Genomic DNA, 21,145 nt, shown 5'->3' with positions numbered 1-21,145 from the left:
TTTGCATTTCCCTAATAGGTAAAAACGTTGAGCATTTTTTCTGGTCATTTGTATATCTTCCTTGGAGAAATTAAACCCAAACTCCTTGGGTTTAAGACTTGGGGTTGCAAGATTTCCTTATATATACTTGATACCAATCCCTTATCAGGTACGTGATATGAAAATATTTTCTCCCATTCTGTGAGCTGTCTTTTCACATTCTTGTTGGTGCTCTTTGAAGTACAAAAACTCTTTAATTCTGGAGTTTTTCAATCCATGAAGATGGGAAATCTTTCCATTTATTTAGATCTTCTTTCATTTATTTCAATAATGTTTCATAGTTTTCAGAATACCTATTACATTTCTTCTGTTAAAATTATTCCTGTTTTATCGTTTTTGATGCTATTATAAGAGGAAATGTTTTTTAATTTCATTTTCAGATTATTGCTAATATATTGAAATACAATTGATTTTTATATTTATCATGTATCCTGTAACCATGCTGAAATTGTTTATTAGCTCTAATAGGTCTTTAGCGAGTTTCTTGGGGATTTCTACATTCAATATCATGACATGTGCAAACATAGTTTTACTTCTTTCTTTCCTGTCTGGGTGCCTTTAATTTCTTTTTTTTTTTTGTCTAACTACCTGCTATGGAGTGAATATTAGTGATCTCCCCACCCCCGCCTACAATCTCTATGTTGAACTCCTAACTTCCATAGTGACGGTAGTAGGAGATGGGACATTTGAGGGGTGGTTAGGTCATAAAGATGGCGCCCTCATGAACTGGATTAGTGCCCTTAGGAACGAGGCCTGAGAGATCCCTCGCACCTTCTGCCATGTGAGGACCAGCAAGAAAACTGCTGTCTACAGAAAGTGGGCTCTCACCAGACATGGATCTGCCAGTGCCTTGATCTTGAACTTAGCCTCCAGAACTATGAGAAATTAATTTCTGTTGTTTATAAGCCATCTAGTCTAGAATATTTTATACTATCATCCTGAATGGACTAAAATATTGCCCCTAGCTGGAACATCTAGTACGGTGTTGAATAGAAGTGGTGAGAGTGACATCTCTGTCATGTTCCTGATCTTAGAGGGAAAAGCATTCACTCTTTTACCATTAAGTGTGACATTAGCCATAGGTTTCCATAAATGTTTTTTATCAAGTTGAGGATCTTCTGTTTATAGTTTGTTAAGCATTTTTATACTGATAAGAACTGGACTTTATCAAATGCTTTTCCGAATTTTTTTCTTCAATGATCAAGTGATTTTTGTCTTTTTTAAAAAAAATTAATGCGGCACATTACATTAATTGATTTTCAAATGTTAAACCACTTTTGCGTTCATGGGATAAGTCCCATTTGGGATGTATAACTCTTCCTATATATTAATAGAATGAGTTCACTTGTATTTTGTTAAGAATAAATTTTGCAAGAAATAGCAACAACAACAACAACAAAAGACAAAAAAAAAAAAAAGACTAGGAACCATGAGGTTGCGGGTTCGGTACCTGCCCTTGCTCAGTGGGTTAACGATCCGGCGTTGCCGTGAGCTGTGGTGTAGATGGCAGACGCGGCTCGGATCCTGCGTTGCTGTGGCTCTGGCGTGGGCTGGTGGCTACAGCTCCGATTCAACCCCTAGCCTGGGAACCTCCATATGCCGCGGGAGCGGCCCAAGAAATAGCAACAACAACAACAACAAAAGACAAAAAAAAAAAAAAAAGAATAAATTTTGCATCTACATTCTTAAAGGATTGAACCATAGTTTTCTTTTCTTGCAATGTCTTCAGTTTTGGTATAGGGTTAAAACTTGCCTTAGAGGATGAGTTTGGAAGTGTCCCCTCATCTTCCGCTTTCTGGAACAGTTTGCAAACAGAATTCTAACTTGCCTCGTATTAAAAGAAGAACCCCCATTTTGTTTATGTTTGAATTGTCTGGTATACTCTTGCCCATTCTTTTATTTTCAATCATTTTATTTTATTTTTTTTACTTTTTAGGGCCACACCCATGTAAGTTCCCAGGCTAGGGGTCCAATCAGAACCACAGCTGCCTGCCTACCCACAGTCACAGCAATGCCAGATCCAAGCCGCATCTGTGACCTACACCAAAGCTCACAGCAACACCGGATTCTTAACCCCCTGAATGAGGCCAGGGATCAAACCTGCATCCTATTGGATACTAGTTGGGCTCATTACCATTGAGCCTCAAGAGGAACTCCACAATTTATTTATTTATTTATTTATTTATTTTTGCCATTTCTTGGGCCGCTCCCATAGCATATGGAGGTTCCCAGGCTAGGGGTAGAATCGGAGCTGTAGCCACCGGCCTACACCAGAACCACAGCAACGCAGGATCCGAGCCACGTCTGCGACCCACACCACAGCTCACGGCAACGCCGGATCGTTAACCCACTGAGCAAGGGCAGGTACCGAACCCGCAACCTCATGGTTCCTAGTCAGATTCGTTAACCACTGCGCCACGACGGGAACTCCGACACAATTTATTTTAAAAATATAACTTGAAGTTCCCATTGTGGCTCAGTGGTAATGACCCTGACAAGTAACCATGAAGACATGAGTTTGATCCCTGGCCCTGCTCAGTGGGTTAAACACCCAGGCATTGCCTTGAGCTGCAGTGTAGGTCACAGACAGGGCTAAGATCTGGGATTGCTGTGGCTATGGCATAGGCAAGCAGCTGTGGCTTCCATTCAACCCCTATCCTGGGAACTTCCATATGCCACAGGTGCAGCCCTAAAAAAAGTAAATAAAAAAAATACAACTTATAAGAATATAATCAGGTTTTGTTTTGTGATCCCAATAACCACTTTTGTTAATGGCCAAGTGAAGGTTTAAAGCCATTTTGAATAAATTACTTGAGCATTCATATTTGGCAGAGATCTTCCAGATAACATTGAATGTCACATAAAACACTGACTTGAGGACTCCTAATTACTCATGTATACCTTTCTGCCATAGACCTGAATGAGCCACACAAATATGGAAGTGAGCCCAGCGAAACCTGAGGCTGAGGAAATTTACAAAGTTGAACAAGCTTTTGAGCTAGGTAGGAACAAATAGGGGGAAAGGAAGAGTAGGGCATTTATATTTGTGGTAATCCTCCTATGTGTCAGAAGCATCACCTCATTGACTCACTTGATATTTCTAACAATCTTCCCAAGTAATAATTTCCATTCCTGTTTCACATATGAGAAAACCAAGGTCTACCACTTTTCTACCACTCTAAGCATGGTTGTCAGACCACCAGCGTCAGCATCACCTGGGAGGTTGTCGGAAATGCAGAACCTCAGGCTTCACCCTAGACAATCTGCATTTTAATAAGATTCACAGCTAGTTTTTACACATGCTAAGTTTTAAGAATCACTGGTGATTTTCTCAAGGCCAAAATATGTAAATAGCAGAACCTGACTCCAAAACCTGTGATCCTTGCTCTGCAGCAGCAACAGAGTTAAGTCACTGATAGTCACAGATTAAACTCCTAGCTTTATCTGAGTAGAAAAGATCAAGTCATAACATCAGGCATCACTTTGCTCATCTGCCGAAGAGTTAATTACCATCATAAAACTGATTCTTGTCTCTCAGAATAAATAAGGTGCTTTGAACGGCTAGAACACAAATAAATTCTAAGGCAATAAAAGTTTGTCATATTGAACACTGTTTGAAATTTCAAAGTCACCTTAAGCCCCAAATCCTTTATTATATAAGATTTATATTTTTTGCAATGAGATCTAAGCTTATTTCTGAGTGATGCTAATAGCTCTCTACACACTGTATGTCCATCCATGCTTCTAAGTCCATTCAGATTAGAAAAAGAATCCCACTGCACAAACCACTCAATTCAAATGTGGAAAATAAAGGAAAGCCTTACCTGGAATGTCATAATTCTTCTTCTAGACCTGGGCCTAGGCCTTTATGTGAATGAAAGAAAACAGATTCAACTCAAATTCTCAATGAAAGTTCAATTCTTATAAATCTGTCTTTCTCTTTACCTTGTTTCTCAGACTATTCTTCACTGACTTTTGTTTTTTAATTTCAGAAGAAATATTGTTTACATTTGTTTTTATTTTGCTAGGGGGAAAAAAAAGTTGATGCACTTTGGATCTAGCCCTGGTGCTCAGAGATGGGCCAGCTTGTTCTGCTCTGTGGTCTTAAAAGAGCTCTTTAAAGAATAAAGCCATAAAACAATTCAGTATCATAACTGCTCCCAATGAGACTGGATCATCTGCCTCAGAGAACATTGCATACTGTACTCTACTTGCTTCCTTTGGAATTTTAGAACTGAGGACCACTTCAGAATAAGTTTCTTAAATAATTAACGCAGCTCCATTTGTTCAGTTGCAAAAATTAGCTTCAATCTTTGGTTATTTAATTCTCTCAGTAAAATGTAGCTGTTTTTAAAGCACTGCTTTTATGAGGACACATTGTATTCACTGATGGTATGGGGTCCTTTGCAACTTTTCCCAGCTGGCAAACTCTCTACAATGACATCCTAAGGATGAGACAATTAGAAAGATCACGTCTCAGGATTTACATGGCAAATAAATAAATCCTTTAGCTTAGTAATTGCCCCAGGTCAAGATGCTGTTTTTGGATGGTTGTGAGTGAGTTGAGATGGGTGGAGAAGCAAGTAAATATGAGTAAGATATAAAATATTTAAGACCTCTTAAATAAAACATATCTGGGCTTTAACACTACAGTCACTAACTATTGCGCTTTGCACAAGTCCTAGTATCTACTTAAGCCTCAATTTTCTCTTCTGTAAAATGGGACTGATATGTATCTTACAGGGTTGTTGTGAGAATTTAGTGTGTTAATAGATATAAAGCATGTGGCATGTAACAGATGGTGATTATTATTGTAAGCCAATAAAAATGCCTTCTGAAAAAGAAAAGGTGAAGTTTAAAGACAAAACAAAAATGGAGAGCCAGAACAGAAGCACCTCCTCTTTGGAATAAGACTTCTCCTCTCCATTACTGCTAAACCACAGACCACTCCTTTCCCTGACAGACTGCAGGACACCTGGAAGGTTAAGGAGAAGCATGACTGCTGTTGAGAGGAGGCCTGCCTGAACCAAACCTGATGCCCTCTCTGGGGCACCACAGAAGAACCTGAAGTACCAGCTCTTAGCAAGTCACATAGCTTATCACCTCACCTCCTACTCTCTCGGTCATGATGACTCAATACTAGGGCCTGGTTTGGCCAGAGCACTGAGGCCACAGCCTGTCAGAACATGGCCAAGAACACAGGACATCAGGGAAAAAGCCAGACAGGTCACTTTCCCTACCCAAACCTGTATATCAAAAGGAAAGAACCATTTTTCATTCATGCTCCAAAAGGGGGTATGGGAGGGAGCCAAAGTGGCAAACAAAAAGAGGCCGAAAATGGTGTACAGACTGTAGCAAACTACCTCCCCACGCCCTAAATTGTCAGCCCTGGTTATTCTCTGAGGAAAAGAGGGAGGATACTAAATGATCATCTATGAATAATCTGGGCCATGCACTCTCCCATAGACCCCTTCCTTCATTTCTCGCCACACCTCTATAGGCAAGGTAGGTATTGAGCCTTCGTACAGAAAAACAAAGGCTCAGAGAGACTACCAATCTGTCCAAAGTCACACAGCTAATCAGAGTCACACCAGAGCCTGGAGCACAGGGCTGTGTGACATATTACAAACCAGTCAGCATATAATGCTGTATTTAGTTTCTGGGATGTCTTTATTTTTGTGAGTTTGAGGTTCTGTTTGTTTGGTCAGTTGGTTTCTTTTCTTTAGTTCTTATTCCTCCCAGAGCATTGTTAACTTAAACTATAGGTATAATCCAAGCCATTTGTCTCTAAAGACTGGATAAGATACTTTAATTGACCCTAACACCAAATCTTCCCTGGAAAGTCTTTAGATTTAAATAATCATTTCTCTATTACTGTAGGGAATTTAAAGAATACAACAGAGTAGAAATTCTCACCCTGCTGAGTGTTTTTCTACATGTGCTTGTTGTCTCTCTGAAATAATTGACTATTATCTCCTTGGTGCATTTGTACAATATGAATCCAAGAATTGAGCAGTTTTTAGAACATATTACCAGGACTTCACAGGCAGGAGCAACAGGAAAGGCTGAAAAGCATCTCAAAAAGTTGTTATGTATGTTTCCATTTAACTTTCTTCCACCCTTGTTTATGAAATTATAAATTTTTAATTTTTTGCCATATATTAGGGGATAAACTTCTATGCCTCTTTAAAGGCTCTCAGCATTTCATGTGGGCTGAATTATAAAAATAGGAGATGCAGGTTGCAATCAAATATTGTTTGTTTTGTTGAGCTAGCTGAAGGGTTATATGACTCCCATCTGCTAAGGGTATCAGTTTTATTGAGGTTTAGCTTTGTGCTTCTAATGGTTTTAAACAACATACTGCTCTACTAGAAATAACAGGACATTAACAAACATAGTTTCTGTGGTTGGTTTGTTCTTTTTCCCAGTGGAGATGGTCTTCATCCTGGAAAGATATATCAACACTCACATAAATAGACAGTACTAAGCAAAACACAATGTGGTCCATCCATTCCTTTCATTCATTCCCTTCTACCAATTATCATCCTATGTTGCCATCATTCTTCTGGCCATATTGGTTTCTCTTAATTCTTCAACATCCTCTTCAAATATCCAAGTGTTTTTCAAGATTCATTTCCTCAATAACCTTTGTATCCATTCCTTGATGAAACCAGCCTTTCTCATACATTCAACTATCAAATCTATATAAACAGTATTTACAATATCAGATCTTTATGGTGGACAGATGAAGGGAGGAAAAGAAATAACGGGAAGGAGGAAGAGAGCAGGGAGATAACGCACTCTTAAAATATTTCTCCTCAGCTTCTCACCCAAGTTCCAGATCCCCTTTTCCAACCCCAAGCTGAACATGCCACCTGAAGAACCCCCACACACCTCAAACATTCAAATGGATGTTGGAACTACCTTTTTAAAAAAAATTATCACTTAAGAGGCAATACTGTTTCCAAGGAAAGTGGATTCTTGTTTACCTAATCCCATTGTTAATCTTACTTTTAATGTTTGCGTTTCATTATGGTATTATATTGTTATTGAAAATATACATTTATAATTCATATTAGTCTTATTTAACCTATGATTACAGTATAAACTTTTTGAGTCAATTCTATTGCAGCAGACATCATCTGATGTTATGTCTATAGCATCATTTATACCTATTGCTACGACTCACACTAGTAATAAAATTTTTGCATCAGGAGTGGTATATGTGTATGTATATCCATGTATGTATGCATATGTAAATATATAGTTCTCTGTTCATATATATACACGAACCACACAGAGATAATTAGTTTAATAATCGCATAAAATTTTCTTTCAAGTTTTTAATATTTATTTCCAATTTCCTCTGCTGTCAGATGTCTCAATTTTTTTTTCTTGCTTTTTAGGGCTGCACATGCAGCTTATGGAAGTTTCCCGGCTAGGTGTTGAACTGGAGCTACAGCTGCTGGCCTATGCCACAGCCACAGCAACACAGGATCCAGGCCACGTCTGTGACCTACACCACAGCTCATGGCAATTCCGGATCCTTAACCCGCTAAGTAAGGCCAGGGATTGAACCCGAATCCTCATGGATACTAGTCAGATTCATTTCCGCTGTGCCACACAATGGGAACCCCCTTGTCTCAATATTAATGGTTAAGGACAGCTGACTGTAATCTTTCAAGGGGGATATTTTAAACTAGAAAACAAGTAGTGGGAGGTACTCTTAGTTGCCAGGTTGAAGTCTGTTCTTGTCCAATGGCCCAAGGAAAGATCATTCAAATTAACCTTATCTTTCTGATACTTCTCTTCAATTCCTAGATGCACTGAATCCACCCAATCAGCATTAATAAAGCAGCTACTACTTCTGGTTATTTATTGAAGTAAAACAATTCACAATAGGATTTGGAGTCACAGGACCTGTGTTTGAATTCAGTTCTGTCCCTACTGAATGACCAAGAGCAATTCAATCTTACTCATAGCCCTTTTCGCTTATTTCCTTTTACAGTTCTCTCATTGCTCAATTCTCTTTGCTCAATTCTCATTGCTCCTCTCCTATAATTCTTTTGTTTATAGTTCTTGAATACACCAAGAAACATACCATTCTCTAGGACTTTATACTTACTGTTTCCTTTCCCTGGAATATTCTTCCTCTGGAATCCTTCACTCAAATGGCCTCTCATCAGAGATTTTTCCTGACCATTCTATATTAAGTAACATTCATATACACTTCCCATATTTCCTTGGCCCTTTCAACCTGCTTAACTTCTTGGATAAAACTAACATTAATCTATATTTACTTGTTTATTCTCTGTCTCTCTCCCTAGAATATAAGCTCTATGAGAATGGGGTCTTTGTTTGGTTCACTACATATCCCCAATGCCTGTTGCAGAGCAGGACATTAATAAATACTTGCTGAAAAAAAAAAGGGGGGGGGGTAGTTCCCGTCGTGGCGCAGTGGTTAACGAATCCGACTAGGAACCATGAGGTTGCGGGTTCGATCCCTGCCCTTGCTCAGTGGGTTAACGATCCGGCATTGCTGTGAGCTGTGGTGAAGGTTGCAGACGCGGCTCAGATCCCGCGTTGCTGTGGCTCTGGCGTAGGCCAGTGGCTACAGCTCCAATTCGACCCCCAGCCTGGGAACCTCCATATGCCGCGGGAGCGGCCCAAGAAATAGCAAAAAGACAAAAATAAATAAATAAATAAATACTTGCTGAATGAACATACTGAATTAGTAAATAATAATATATTTCCTATTTAGGTAATAGAGCTGTAAAAATCAATGGTTATGTGAAAGCTCTTTGTAGAGTGCTACACAAATGAGCTGCTCTTCCTAAAATGAAGATATTATTAAATGATATTTTCATAGCCATGGATGGTTTTCACAAAGGCAAATAAAGAAGGCCAACTCAAATGATTAAGAAGAAATTAGCCATACCTCTCATACTTAAGCCCTAATATAGAAACACCGACTAAGACATAATAAAAGCCAATCACAGCTAATTTTTTAGAACATGTTTTCCTCATATCAAAAACTAGTTAATTAGCAAGCTAGTTTTTAGGTCTTAGAAAGTTAAATGTTTCAAAATTATTTGTTTCCTATTTCAGAGTAACTACAAATCAGAATAGCATTCAAGTCAATTGCATCTCAAAATATGAAGACAAAATTGTTTATATAATTACTAGATTTGAAGAGCCAGAACTCATGCCAATTTAACCTTTTTTTTTGGCTGTTCCTGCAGCATGTGGAAGTTCCCAGGCCAGGGACTGAACCCACACCACAGAAGCAACCCGAGATGCTACAGTGACAATGCTGGATTCTTACAACACTGACCCACAAGGGAACTCCCAATTTAACTCCTTATACTAGCATGTAATCTCTACTACCCCTGTTCTCACTTTAAATAATTTACAGAAGCATGAAAATTCTTAAAAACATAATTTTCTATTAGGGGAATTAAAACCTTACCTCTTGATTTATTTCAGCTACTTATTGATTCCAGTCTTGTGCCAAGTAATTGGATGATCTAAGAATACCTTGCCTTTTTGAGAATAAGAACTATTTTTCATTTCCTCTGGAAACTTTTTCACATTTTGAAATCATTGGCTGGGAAAAGAAGAAATTAATGATGAGACAGAAGTCACTCCCATGTCTTACGCTACCAGAATTTGTTATCGGAATATTAAAACTTAAGAACAGCTGGCCTTCCCTCATGGCACAGTGAGTTAAGGATCAGGCATTGTCACTGTAGTAGTTCAAGTCACTGCTGTGGTGCAGGTTCAATCTCTGGCCCGAGATTTGCACATGCTGCAGGTATGGCAAAAAAACAACAAAAAAAAAACAGTTGAATGAAGTATGTCTTTATTTATTTATTTTCCTTTTGTGTGTATGAAGTTTTATCGCATAACAAAGAAAACAAAATAGGTGAAATCTTTTATAAGGTGAAATCTTCTTATAAAAAAATTCCAGTGAGCTACATGGAAACATTGCTCTATGTCTATAAATTTCCAGCTGTTAGATTTTGGTTTTGTCTTAAAAATGACTCTTAGAAAAAAATGCTGACAAGAGCATATGCTTGTGTCATTTGTGTTGAAAAGAAAATAAGAATAGTTGAGTGAATATGAAGTGTAATCTTTTAATTTTAATAAAGCAAAGTCTCTAGGATTATTAAAGCCAAAAGAATACATGTAAGTTTATAAGTCCATGAACATTTTTAACACATTTTTATTTATTAATAGAGGACTATTAAGAGTTTGTGATAGCTTATAGATAGATGACAGACAGATATCCAACTATGTGTTCTTGCATAAACTGTAAAGTTGGATGAATATGAGCAACTTGAAAAAGTTACAAATAAACTGAATAAAACTAATAGTGAAATGTTACATAGTTATCAATTGAGTTCTGCTTCCAGTTCTATGGTACCAATGGGAAGGTCAGAAAAATTACTCTTTGTGCTGCATATTGTTTTAAAAAGCTGGAATATACACAATTTACAGCTGACCTGAAAGAAGAGTGAGAGAATACTGAAAAGGAAGAAATAACAATACTGTGAGGTAGCCCTAGAATCAAACTTATCCTGCAAAAACGTTAGAAGAGCCTTCCAATGTCAGGCCCGAAATACAAAGTTTCTAAGTCATCATTCCTACCTTTGACAAAGTCTTTCAAATGAGAAGTTTTAACCTAGGAGATAAGTAGTGGAGGTAGTCTTAGATGCCTATAGAGGTCATGTCTTCTCTTTTGCTCAAGAGAGTTTCATAAATGCAATGAAATTAGGACAGTCCAAAAAAAAAGATAGCATGCAAATTAACATTAGTTAAAAATACTGAGACTTATGAAAACAAAAACACAATATACTAAACTTATAGGATTCATCAAAAGTGGAGCTAAGTGGGAAGTTTAAAGCTATGACCAATTATATTAAAACATAAGGAAAAAACCTCTACTCAAACTACTTTACAACTTAGAAAACAAGAAGAAGAACAAACAAAATCCAAAGTTAGCAGAAGGAAGGAAATAACAAATTAGAGAAGATAAAACTGAGAATAGAAAACCAACAGAGAAAATCAATAAGAACAAAAACTGTTTCTATAAAAAGGTCAACCAAACTGGTGAACATTTAACTTAAGATAAAAAGACTCAAATTACTAAAAACAAATTAAAGTGGGAACATTACTATCAATTCTACAACAATTAAGAGGATTATAGTTTTTGTTCAAGATGGTGATGTAAGAAGATCCTGAACTTACCTCCTCCCATGGACACACTGAATCTACAGCCACATACAGAACAATTTCCACCAGAAAAAAAGATAAAAGCTGAGCAACATCTCCACATCAGGCAAAGAAGAAAAAAAAACCCACATTGAGCAGGTTGCTGATCCCACCTGGAAAGGAATTTGAACACTGAACTGCTACCTTGATTTGAACACTGAACTGCTACCTTGATTTTTGAACACTGAACTGCTACCTGTAGACCAAAAGACAGCTCTAGATCACCTGATGGCCAGTGGCACTTACACTGTGGTCCACAAGACTGTATGGATTTGCATACTTCAAAAGCTGTAGCATGAGTGTTTGGCTTCCAATCAGCCTGAATCTAGGCCCTGACTGAAACACTTCCCTTTAGAACACTGACAAATCTAGGCACACCCTCAAATACTGGGAGCCACTGAAAATAAAATAGGTCATCAAACCTAATTCAATAACACTTAAAAAGATCATACACCACTTTCAAGCAAGTGAAATTTATTCCAAAAATGCAAAGATTGTTTAACATGCACAAATCAATCAATGTGATACTGACAGCAGTAGTCTTGAGATAAGACAAGTATGTCCTAGTCACAGAGATTATTGACAACTAAAACTAACAGTTATCACCATAAGCAAGAAAAAAAGAATGTCTTAGTATAAACATGAGGTAATTCAAGTTTAAGAATTTTCATCCTGATTTCTTCCAAGGATATTATTCTTATCTACAGTGAGAGTGAGTTTGAATTTTCTTGTCTAAGATTATTTCACAGAAGATTTGGGGCAGCTTTATCAAAAGAACTTGGAAATAGAAGTTTAACACCAGTGAATTGACTAAGTTAGTGTGATATGGCTTTGAGCCTTCTGATAGCCACCTGGCAAATAGGAAAACTAAGGTGAATTACATAATTCTCATTGTTAGGTAGGAGGAAGTACATTCTTTAAGGAAAAACAAAGCTATGACTTTTTGGAATGGACTCCCAAAAAAAGGCAATAAGAGCAAAAATAAACAAGTGGGACTATTTCAAATTAAAAAGCTTTTGCACAGCAAAGGAAATCATCAACAAAATCAAAAGGCAACCTACTGAATGGGAGAAAATATTTGCAAATCACACATCTGGTAAGGGACTGATATCCAAAATATATAAAGAACCTATGCAACTCAATTGAAAACAAACAATCTGATTTAAAAATCAGCAGAAGAACTGAAAGACATTTCTCCAAAGATACAAACGGCCAACAGACACATGAAAAGATGAATTATGAAGGAAATGCAATCAAAGCCACAGTCAGTTATTACCTCATACATCTGTTTGAATGGCTATCATCAAAATAAGGGTTGGTGAGGATGTGGGGAGGAAGGAATCTTTCTGTCCTGTTGTTGGGAATGTAAATTGATTCAGTCATTATGGAAAAGCCTATGGAGGTTCCTCAAGAAATTAAAAATAAAACTACCATATGATCCAGCAATTCCAGTTCTAGGTATATATCCAAAGGAAATGAAAACAGGATATTGAAAAAACATCACCAAACCCATGTGTTTTGCAGCATTATTCACAATAGCCAAGACATGGAAACAGCCTAAGTCTCCATCAATGGATGAATGGATAAAGGAGATACAGCATATATGGATAAAATGGAAATTATTCAGCCATGAGAAAGAAGTAAATCCCACCATTTGCAACAACATTAATGGACCTTGAGGGCATTATGCTAAGTGAAATAAATCAGACAGAAAGACAAATCATGTATGATACCACTTATATGTGGAATTTTAAAAAGCCAAACTCATAGAAACAAAGTAAATTGGTGGCTGACAGTGGCAGGGGTTTGGGGGAATTGGGCAGATGTTGGTCTAAGGGTACAAACTTGCAGTTAGAAGATGAGCAAGTTCCAGAGATCTAATAACAGTATTGGATTACTTAGTCAATAATACTATACTATATACTTCGAAGTTGCTAAGAGATTAGATCTTAAATGTTACCATCACATACACGAAGAAGATAACTATGTAATGTGATAAAGGTGTTAGTGAAAACTATAGTTACGGTGATAATCATACTGTAATATATAAGTGTATCAATTTAACATGATGTACACTTTAAACATATACAATATTATATGTCAACTATATCTCAATTTTTTTGAAAACAAATTCTGGATCAAGTCTTCCCCCGTGTCTACTTCATTTGTCTCTTAATATTGTTAAATATACAAAATAAGCACGTTCTACATTTCAGTAAGTCTCTTTTTTTTAATTACTTAATGAATTTTATTACATTTATAGGTGTACAACAATCATTACAACCAAATTTTACAGCATTTCCATCCCAAACCCTCAGTGCATCCTCCTACCCCCCCAACCTGTCTCCTTTGGAAACCATAAGTTTTTCAAAGTCTGTGAGTCAATATCTGTTCTGCAAAGAAGTTCACTGTGTCCTTTTTTTAGATTCCACATGTAAGTGATAGCATTTGATGTTGGTGTCTCATTGTCTGACTTCACTTAGCGTGACAATTTCTAGGTCCATCCATGTTGCAAGAAAGGTTATTTCTTTCCTTTTAATGGCTAAGTAATATTCCACTGTGTATATGTACCACATCTTCTTGATCCACTCCTCTGTTGATGGACATTTAGGTTGTTTCCATGTCTTGGCTATTGCATATAGTGCAGCAATGAACACTGGAGTACATGTGTCTTTTCGAGTCATGGTTTACTCTGGATAGATGTCCAGGAGTGGTTAATAAGGCTCTTTTAAAAATATTTGTATTTTACACACTGGTCAGAATGGCCATCATTAAAGAGTTAATAAGTAACAAATGTTGGAAAGGGTGTGAAGAAAAAGGAACCTCCTGCACTGTTGGTGGGAATGTAAACTGATACAACCACTATGCAAAACAGTATGGAGGTACCACAGAAAACTAAATATAGAACCACCATATGATGCAGCAATCCCACTCCTGGGCATATATCTGAACAAAACTTTCATTGAAAACAATACATGCACTCCTATGTTCATTGCAGCACTATTCACAATAGCCAAGACGTGGAAACAACCTAAATGTCCATCGACAGATGAATGGATTAAGATCTGAATACTACTCAGCCATTAAAAAGAACCAAAATAATGCCACTGCAGCAACATGGATGGAACTAGAGACTTTCATACTAAGTGAAGTAAGTCAGAAAGAGAAAGACAAATACCATATGGTATCAATTATATCTGGAAGCTAATATATGGTACAAATAAACTTATCCATGGGAAAAAATCAAACTCATGGACATGGAGAAGAGACCCATGGTTGCCAAGGGGAAGGGGGGAGGGAATGGGATGGACTTGAAGTTTGGGGTTAGTAGATGCAAACTGCTGCATTTGGAGTAGATAAGCAATGAGATCCTGTTGTATAGCACAGGAAACTATATCTAGTCACTTGTGATGGAACACGATTAAGGATAATGTGAGAAAAAGAATGTAAGAATGGGTCACTTTACTGTACATCATAAATTGACAGAACATTGTAAATCAATTATAATAAAAAAATTTTTAATTATATTTCAAATGTCATTCTGATGACCCAAGGTAGTAGATAAGACAGAGATTATTGCTACCTACATAGCTAATAAGCAGCAACGGCACAATTCAAACACAGTTCTTCCTTGAAAATGAGTCCAACACTTAAAGCCTAGAGATGAGAAAAAATGTGATCATTCTGCACAAAGAGGAGATTGTTCTAAAGTTCTGAAGAGAGCAGGAGTCAAATGAGATAGCCAGCTCTCTCAACAGCTTGCCAGTCTGAAAAATAACTGGTGCATAGTGGCCTAGGTTAGTACATTGCTACATCCTTCTTTTTCAGCTTTAGATCTGAATATCTGAGACCTGCTTAATTATCTTTCTATTTCAAGTCAGTTCAGCTTGGACACCCTCTAAATAAATCAGAGTAGGTTATTTTGTGTACATGACTATTTGAAGCACAATGCTGACACCTAGTGTATTGACCGATTTTTTTTTTTCATTCTACTTTTTTTTTCTCTCATCCCTCCTTCCTTCCTTCTTCCCTCCTTCCTTCCTCCCTCCCTCCTTCCCTCCTTGCAAGAATGGCTGTTAGAATATAGTTTAATAATGGCAGACATTTACAAAGAACTTACAATATGTCAAGCATTGTGCGAAGCATTTTAAACATATTTGTCTTCATCAACTACAAACAATTCTTTATCCTCAACTTTAAACAATTATCATCATCCCTACTTCACCAAAAAAAGGGAGGGGGAGGGAGAGGTTAAAAGAGTTTAATTAAATTTTACTACTCTAAAAGTTAGGATTCAAATGCAGATGTCTGACTTTGGAGCTGAACCACTCAACAATCACTGTTTTTAAAGGAATTTTTAAAGTAAGTTACTGGATGGTTAAGTCAGTTTATATGTTAGTCACTTGGGAGTACACATATACACAAACATCATTTGAGACCATTCCTAAGAGTTAAGGTAGAAAATATGACACATCCTATTTGGGAGATTTTCACTTTTTTGATTAGCTGGTTGCTATTTTCTGAATTTTCTATAATGAGCATGAGTTGCTTTTGTAATTAGAAAAAAGTATTAAAAACACAAAAAGTAATTCCCAATTATGTAGATGGGATCAAAATAAGCGGCAAAACAGAAGGATGGTAGTGCTAGTGACAGCTTATTTTATCTTTTAGCAAGCTTCTTATACTATAGGAAATATAAGAAAACCTTTTATTAACTAATGCTTGATTATTTATTAAGATTTTAATTTTTTCTATTACAGTTGATTTGCAATGTTCTATCAATTTCTGCTGTGCAGCAGTTTATTAAATTTTTTAAAAGATTTTTTTCTATTAAAGCTTGATTATTTTAAATATTTCAAATGGTTTTGAATGGTCAGGCCTCAAACAAGGGTTTATAATCTTCAACTATTAGCTTTGGCATCTAACACTAATACATATGCTCGGTTTTACATTTGACAGAACTAGGCTGTATACAAACTGCTTACTTCAAGTATATTAAATATCTACCGGGTGGTATACAAACGTCCATTTAAGGTAGAAGACATAAGCTCAGTATTCTCAAAGAATATATAAAACTGAGCAAAAACCATGAAGTCGTGAGAGCATACATTTTGCTTAGGAAAATATGACAAATCTTGAGTGTGCAACATTGAGCCAGTCTGCTCTTGATTTCTATGATTCGATTTCAGCCCTAGAATTACCCAGGTCCTGTGCCCTTTCATTCTCCCTCTGAGGGCATAAGAAGATAGAATCTTCTAGGTAGGTTCTGGTTACCTCTGGTTTTTCAAAAAGGAGAGCACTTATCCTATGAGCAATAAAATTCTAGTGTAGTTCCTTGCAGGGTGAGCCTAGCTTTCCTCAGTTTAACTTGTTTCGTCTAGACCAAGTGATACAAGATGCCAGAACATATGCCTTTCTCATTTTCGAAGGCAAAAAACTTGACTTATCATGGGTACTCAATAATAATGTGCTAAACACATTAATGAAAGGTTGTGAATCTGCTATCTCTTTCCTAAAGTTATTTTCTTTGCACCTTTTATTTAGAGTAGGTAGTTGAGTTCAGTTGTTTGGTGCCTGCTCCTAAGACTACGGTTCTGAGTACAATCCCCAAGTGAGCTGATTAGCTTCTCTCTGAGAGAAAACAGGGCCCCCAGGGTTTGACAGTGCCTCCATCCAAAGCTCTTTCAAGAATTTTTATTTCCCTTTTTCTTCTCCTCTCACAGTTCTGATACTAAGGTACAACAGCTGTTCGAATGCAGTGAGAATGAGATGGCTAGAGAGGTAACACGTGTAGTGTCAGGCTTTCCAGTCAGTTTGATCAAGTGTAACTTGGTTGCTTCCAGGGCTTCCCTTTTAACTTTCTTAGATTAGCCTGTCATTAAATCTTTGTAATTAAACTTGAAAAGAACCTGTCAAAATACCTTTAGACCAACTCTTCTAGACAGGTTTTTACTCCACATTCCCAGTGTCTAGTATATAATGGATTCTCAATGAGAGTTTGCTATTAGAGAAAATGATAAAATCAAACATTGGGAGTTCCCATCGTGACGCAGTGGTTAACGAATCCGACTAGGAACCATGAGGTTTCGGGTTCGATCCCTGGCCTTGCTCAGTGGGTTAAGGATCCGGAGTTGCCATGAGCTGTGGTGTAGGTTGCAGACGCGGCTCAGATCCCGCATTGCTGTGGCTCTGGCGTAGACTGGCAGCTACAGCTCCGATTCAGCCCCTAGCCTGGGAACCTCCATATGCCGCAGGAGCAGCCCAAGAAATGGCAAAAAAAAGACACACACACACAAAAAAAAATCCAACATTGGAGTTCCCACTGTGGCTCAACAGGTTAAGAACCCGACACAGTTTCCACGAGGATGTGGGTTCCATCCCTGGCCTCACTCAGGTTAAGGATATGGCACTGCCACAGGCTGCAACAGAAGCTGCAGATGCTGCCCGGATCTGGTGTGGCTGTGGCCTGCAGCTGAAGCTCTGATTCGACTCCTAGCCTGGAAAATTCTATATGCAGTAGGTACAGCAGAGAAAAGAAAAAGAAAGTTAGCATTGATCAAATACTTGGCAATGCAAGGTCCTTGCTTAACACAGCACATACATCATCTCGTTTCACAATACTAAAAGAAAACTGTTTTTTATTACTTCATCTCAATTTTACAGATTAGGAAACACAAGAGAAATTAAGTAATTCATCCACAATCAGGCCCCAGATTAATACTGGACTCAAAAACCAAACACTTTACAAGTATGAATCTCATTTCTAAAACTGAGCTTTCTTTTGCCCCTTTTGGATGAAAAACAAAGGAATTTTTTAGGCCTGAACTTCAATTTGAAACTGTTCTCCAAACATCTATCAGAAATAAGGAGTGTTGGGGAGTTCCCATTGCAGCACAATGGAAACGAACCCCACTAGGAACTATGAGGTGGCAGGTTCTATCCCTGGCCTCTCTCAGTGGATTAAGGATCCAGTATTCCTGTGAGCTGTGGTGCAGGTCGCATTGTGGCTTGGATCTGGCGTTGCTGTGGCTCTGATTAGACCCCTAGCCTGGGAATCTCTACATGCCACTAGTGCAACCCTAAAAAAGACAAAAAAAAAAAAAAAAAAGAAATAAGTAGTGTTGACTTTTTAGATTCTACTCAAAAATACTCTCTATCCAGGTGTACAACATCCTGCAACTCCTTTTCTGGGAAATTCTGCAATAAATTTATTAAAATATATGCGAGCAATGACAGTAGTTTACTTGATATAAGGGCTTTTTAGGTAAATTAGAAATTTAGAGTTGATTTAATACCATATCATTTGTAAAAAAGTGGAAAAGTCTTTTTCAGCAATATTGCTTCCTTTTACAGAAAATCAGATTCATTTATATCACTTACAATCTGGTCCAGGAAAGTAAACTCTTCTTTCGTCTGAAAACTATAGATATTAAAGATACCTAACATCTGATACAGGAACATTAACTTCTTCAAACTCCCAATTGTACACATTTTACAATCATTTCAGTAGTTCTCAAACTTCAACATATAAATTCCCATGGGAACATGGCTAAGAATTGGGGTTCCTAGACCTGCTCAGAGAATTTAATGGTTCTAGTTTGGAGCCTAAGAACATGCAGTTTCAATAAACACCTAAGGTAATTCTAATGTAAGTGGTCCTTGAACCACATTGCAAAAATTTCAACTAAATATTTGAAATTTAAAAATTCAAGTAAGGAGTTCCGGTCATGGCACAGTGGTTAACGAATCCGACTAGGAACCATGAGGTTGAGGGTTCGATCCCTGCCCTTGCTCAGTGGGTTAATGATCCAGTGTTGTGGTGAGCTGTGGTGTAGGTCGCAAACGTGGCTCAGATCCCGCGTTGCTGTGGCTCTGGCGCAGGTCGGTGGCTAGAGCTCCGATTCGATCCCTAGCCTGGGAACCTCCATGTGCTGTGGGAGCGGCCCAAGAAATGGCAAAAAGACAAAAAATAAATAAATAAATAGATCAATAAAATTTTTAAAAAATAAATAAAAATTCAAGTAAATACTTGAAATTTTTCCACATTAATGAGTGCAAAAATATGCTAATGAAGATGTAAATATTTAGAAAAACTACATGCATCACTTCCCTCTGAGATGGAGGTCTTTAGTCACTTTGCTCAGTCTTTTAAAAGACTTTTTTTTTTTTTTTTCCCCGTCTTTTTGCTATTTCTTGGGCCGCTCCTTCGGCACATGGAGATTCCCAGGCTAGGGGTCGAATTAGAGCTGTAGCCACGGGCCTACACCAGAGCCACAGCAACGCGGGATCCGAGCCGCGTCTGCAACCTACACCACAGCTCACGGCAACGCCAGATCGTTAACCCACTGAGCAAGGGCAGGGATCGAACCCGCAACCTCATGGTTCCTAGTCAGATTCGTTAACCACTGCGCCACGACGGGAACTCCAGACTTGTCTATTTTTTTACCCAGCCAGGTAGCCAAAAGTTTCTAAATTCAAAAAGCTTGGCAGAAACATTGGCATAATTATTTATCAGTAACATACTGATCAAATGGTAAAAGTTCCAGGTATAAGATGATTAAGCTCTGGGATATAATGTATACCATGGTGACTATAGTTAATAGTAGTATGTTATATACTTAAAAGGTGCTAAGGAATTAGATCCTAAATGTTCTCACCAGCCTACGCCACAGTCGCAGCAGCACAGAATCTGAGCAACCTCCACCACGGTTCATGGCAATGCCAGATCCTTAACCCACTGAGCAAGGCCAGGGATCAAATCCAAGTCCTCATGGACACCAGTTGGGTTCGTTGCCGCTGAGCCACAACAGGAACTCCTCCTTTTTGTTTCATCATAGACAGTCTTGTCTATAAGCTAGTGTTTAATCTGATGTTAACCTCATTTAGTGTATTTTTCATTGCAGATACTGTTTTTCATTTCTAGAGGTTCCGGTTTGGTCTTTTTTGTATCTCCCACTTCACTCATCATGCTGTTTCCTTCTGCCGCCTTGACCACATGGAGCATTATTTCTGAGCAGTTTTAATGAACTTGTCTGCTAGCTCTAACGCCTCTGGTATTCTGGGTCTCTTATTGACTGATTTGTCCTACCTGGTGATGGATCATATTTTCCTGCCTCTTTGCATACCTGATTTTATTGGAATGTTGAAAATTCCAAGTCTTGCATTAGTGGATACTGGATTTTATTAAATTACTTTAAATATAATTGAATTTTATTCTGGCATTGTTATCTGGGGTCAGGTGGACTCTTTGAGTCTTGCTCTTAAACATTTTAAGGACAGGTACAGAGCGGAGCTCTAACCTAGGGCTAATTTACCTTTCTGAGGATTCTTCCCACATAATGTCTTTCTACTCTGTCTGATTACTCCCAGTCCAGTCAGCTATGGAAACCATTACGCCTACTCTTTTACAGTCTTTCTTTTCCTAGCCTTAGATCTTTTCCTTTCAAGCCTGCACAGGTTAGTGCCTCCCTGAAGACTCAATGGGACCCCTCTACAGATCAAGTCTTTTGGGCTTTCTGAAAACTCTCTTGTTTCCCCAAACTCTTCCTCATCTATTGTGTTGTCTGAGTTACCTTCACAACGCTGAGACTTGGAAAGTGACTCCAGGCAGGAATCTGGCACAATATTTTGGTTGAACTTGTTTGTTTCCCTGCACTTATGAGACCTGGTTCTGCATTGTTGTTCAATATATGTTATTATATTTTATCCAGTTTCCTAGCTGTTTAAAGTATAAGGGGAAAGCCAGTCCCTACGACTCTTCTTCACTGGAAGAGGAAATCAGGATAGTAATTTTGGTTTTTTCTGTTTTGTTTTGTTTTTTTGTCTTTTTGCC

General features: G+C 37.8%; 1 long non-coding RNA gene across 1 annotated transcript; it reads right to left on the bottom strand.

Moving 5' to 3' along the window:
* Positions 1-4,048: 4,048 nt before the first annotated feature.
* LOC146404891 (uncharacterized) lies at positions 4,049-12,943 on the bottom strand. Its single transcript, XR_014842332.1, has 2 exons — positions 9,509-12,943; positions 4,049-6,484 (listed from the first exon to the last, which is right to left on the bottom strand). It is a non-coding gene; the product is annotated as an uncharacterized LOC146404891 (long non-coding RNA).
* Between the last annotated feature and the right edge of the window lie 8,202 nt (positions 12,944-21,145).

Source organism: Sus scrofa, chromosome 3, assembly GCF_054392235.1.
Source record: "Sus scrofa isolate SSC_HxYL_T2T_F1_AM1 chromosome 3, Sscrofa_HxYL_maternal_Yorkshire_Landrace_v2.0, whole genome shotgun sequence".
NCBI classification, from domain to species: domain Eukaryota; kingdom Metazoa; phylum Chordata; class Mammalia; order Artiodactyla; family Suidae; genus Sus; species Sus scrofa.
Note: the sequence above shows the minus strand (reverse complement) of the source record. Positions and strands in the feature narration are given on the sequence as shown.